The 3,869-nt window shown below is 35.4% G+C and overlaps 1 long non-coding RNA gene across 1 annotated transcript in view; it reads right to left on the bottom strand.

Moving 5' to 3' along the window:
* Positions 1 to 3,869, bottom strand: part of LOC128249388 (uncharacterized) — a 14,062-nt gene that overhangs the window by 8,914 nt on the left and 1,279 nt on the right. The window lies entirely within an intron of this gene.

Genomic DNA, 3,869 nt, shown 5'->3' with positions numbered 1-3,869 from the left:
ATGTTGCTCTCATCATTCATGGCCCACTTAATGTCAAAAAAGAGAAATTGTTGACGATGTTATTTAGTTTTTTGGGTCAGTGCTGATAGAGCAGGCATACCTTTGATCAAAAGCCTTCCACCTGTGACCATCTTGTTTCTTCTTTTCTAGAAATAGTTTTATCTATAACTACGTACTTGAATTTTTTGTTTTTTTGGAGACAGTACAATGTGGCTTGAACAAGATTTGGTAGCTATTTCTAGCAGATCAAAAGGCCATACGGAGGCGCTTTACTTCAAGGGTAACGGTAAGGAGGAATATGATGATGATGAGGATTTATTTTGACCAATCGCAGACCATTGTTTGTATGTACATGCAGTTGTGTATGTGTGTGTGTGTGTGGTTAGTCTATTTATGTAGTTTTTCTCCTAATAGATAATGTTCTAGTGATTTGCAGTTTTCTTTTCAGTTGCCCACCGACTGTGGTGATGATAAAATCAAACACTTGAGCAGGTTAAAGCTTTGTATTACTATTAAATGTCGAGAGGCATGACCAAACCTGTGAAAATTGAAGAATCTGATTATCAATAACAGTGGTTTTGTAGCATGAGACATATTCAAAGATAGCTGGTTCCTACCCAGCGAATGAATGATACTGACAATGTAGCATTACTATTCAAATATCTTAAGGCTATCAGAATTGTTAGTATGTTGGACAAAATGCTGATTATATTCAGAAACTCTTTTCATGTATAGCTCCAGTAATTTTTATTATTTTCAGCAAAAAAGGATTATTTAAGCAAAATTATTTAAGTCTGTATTTAAGCCCTTTGCCTTATTTTGGGAAAAAGCAGTATTTTGAAAATGAACTAAAATAAAATGAATTTTAAAAAAATACAGTAGAATTCAACTAATTAGTCATCTCTAGGAAAAAACTGAAAGTGACAAATTAGATGAAGTAACGAATTAGCCAATTCTACTGTATTAATGCTAAAAAATTTACTTATGATTTATTTGTCAGATTAATTTTTTTTTTAATGTAGAAGAATTGACTGAGCATATGGTGGATTTGAAACCATTTAATGACCATTCTACTGCAATCAATGTTTTTTTGTTTTTTTTTTGGTAATGGAATTGCAATTCAAGTGAAAAAAAAATCTTGTGCAATAATATTATTTACAGCTTCCTATTTTATTGTTTGTACTTGATACAACTAAATAAAATGACTATTTTAATTGTATATTTCAAAACGTGTTACTATGGAAACAGGCATGAAATTGTCTGTGGCTTACGATTGGCTAAAATTAACCAAATTTTCAAACTTTAATTGCTAATAACTTTTTATTTATTGATTTATAGCGAATATGATTTTCCCGCCATTCATTAGCCAATATAAATGTATCATTACACTGAATATGAAATCAATTCGAATAGAATTGATGCTGGCAGCCAAACCGACTTGATCCCGGAATGGTCATACAGGAACGCTTTTGAGCGTTAGTGTGTATGATCAGGGCTGACTCGGTTCTAAACAACAACAGCAAAAGCAACAACTAAAATAATAGCAGCAACTGTTTTTTTTTTTAATAGATATAATAATTGTAAGTAAAGTCTTTCTGCTAGTTGAGTATTGAAACAAAATCCCGTTCACAAGACACACACACTCACTTTCTCTCTCTCACACAGTGAATGGATCTATTCTTCTATTAATATCCCACTTGTTCTAACAGCGTGCTTTCCTGTGCATTGTATTTGAAAGTAGCTGAGTATTCCACTCTCTCTCTCACTCTGTCTCATTTATACCCACCCACATGCACATACATACATAAACTCACTGCAGTGAATTTTCAGACTTTGAGATAGACTGGAGATATAAAAAAAAAAGAAGAGGAGAAGATACTGGCACACTTTGGACGGAACGTTAAAGATTACTGCTTCACTTCACATAAGAAGTATTTTAAAAAGTTGTCTTAAAATTTTAAATTTAGGGGAAAACTTACATGGGAAGGGGCAGAGGTAAAGAATACGCACACCACCCGTTTTTGGCATAACCCTAACCCTAAACACTGAGTGTGCATATCCTTTACCTTCGCCGAATACGTACACCCGGTGTTTAGGGTTAGGGTTGAGTGTTAGGATTAGGGTTAAGGTTTTTGTTACGCCGAAAACAGGTGGTGTCCGTATTCTTTACTTTTGCCTCGAGAGCTTGGTCAACCAGAGTCTGAGTGATCAAACTTGAAATCCCTTGATTGTAAGCGAATGTCCTAAATATTCGTTCATGACTGCTCCAACACACATTCACTCGCACTGTTATATATCCACACACACACATATGTACTTTCACAAACGCAAACTTACACGCATGGAAAAAGCATACACTGATACAAATACACATTTACGCGTGCACACACACACAAGCAAACATAATTGTATGAACACGCTCATATAGATACACACACATTTATGCATGTACACACAGGCACACACGCATTTATGCATATACTTACACACAGAGACACACACGCATTTATGTATATACTTATACACAGACACACAGTTGCCCTTCCTAGCGAAAGAGTCCCGAAGAAATGTAATTTTCAAATAATTGAGGAAATTGGTCCTAATTTGCATAAATACAAGAGGATTGAGAGAGGTGCAGTAGTGGTAGTGTACGGCATAATGGGTTAGAAAGTATAACTGAAATGACTGAGTGGGGAAGTGAGAACGAGGGGAAAAGAAGCCGAGTTGGTTGGGAGAAACGGAAATAGAAAGAGAAAAGTAAAGAGAGAGAGAGAATATTTTTTTCATGTTGGGACGGACTAAAGTGTACATCGAGGAAGAAAAGAATAAGAGATACAAATAGAGAAAAAGAGTGTTCTTTTTTGTGGGGGACTGAAGTATACTTAGAAAGAGAAAGTAAGAGAGAAGAAGAGAAATTGATGGAGACGTCAACTGAGGCTTTTTTCTCAGAGGAGGCCAGAAGAGAGAGAGAGAAAGAGAGAGAAAAGACAGAGGAAGATGAGAAACTGAGCGGGGAAATGAGAGATAAATTGCCCCTCTATCTTAAGAGAGAGATTATGTAAAAAGAGTGAGAGTGAAAGACGAAATAATAAAAAGTTAGAGAGATACAAAAATGAATTATAAAGGTGGGTTGAATAGTGAGTGGAAGAGAAATACCAATATAGTCGCGGGAAAAAATAGCGGAGAGAAGCGTTCTGCATACAAAATACAAATACGATAGTTTTTCATATGTAACATAGTGAACTGAGCATTTTGATTAACTGAGATTATCCGTGCTATAAGTAGTCAAAAACTTCCTCTGGAGGTGTTAAAAATCGCAAAAGAAAAAAAAAACTAACAAGGGAGATAACTCCAATAGAATAATTTAACTGACCTGTTGGAAAATATAGAAAATGCAATGTAAGAGTGGATCTGATCCTTAAACCAACATTGCTTTCAGCTTTTAGCTATAAAGACCAGATCCACTTCAGTCTGCGCCGTCTATATTGCCCAACAATTTCGATCATATTGGAGTTAGATTTTAAATATCCTTTGTGGGAGTTTTGTCAACTAATTGCATGGATAACATCGGGTAATTGAGTTTTTTTTAAACTCTACAATGTTACAAATGTAAGACTGTCCCACATAAAAACTGCTCAGAGCATATCTGAGAGCAGTCAGAGAATTTCAACGTGGTTTCTCAACTTGCTAGAAATAGCTGTCAAATATCCCTCAAACTATATCCCCAGCTGGCAGGATTGTTACCATGTCGGACAAAATGCTAGCGGTATTTTATTTCGGACTCTTTATGTTCTGAGTTCAAATATCGTCGAGGTCGACTTTAGCTTTCATCCTTTCCGAGGCGATAAAATAAGTATGAGTTGAGCACT

Source organism: Octopus bimaculoides, chromosome 14, assembly GCF_001194135.2.
Source record: "Octopus bimaculoides isolate UCB-OBI-ISO-001 chromosome 14, ASM119413v2, whole genome shotgun sequence".
Lineage (NCBI taxonomy): Eukaryota > Metazoa > Mollusca > Cephalopoda > Octopoda > Octopodidae > Octopus > Octopus bimaculoides.
The sequence above is the reverse complement of the archived record's forward strand: the minus strand, read 5'-3'. Positions and strand labels throughout refer to the sequence as shown.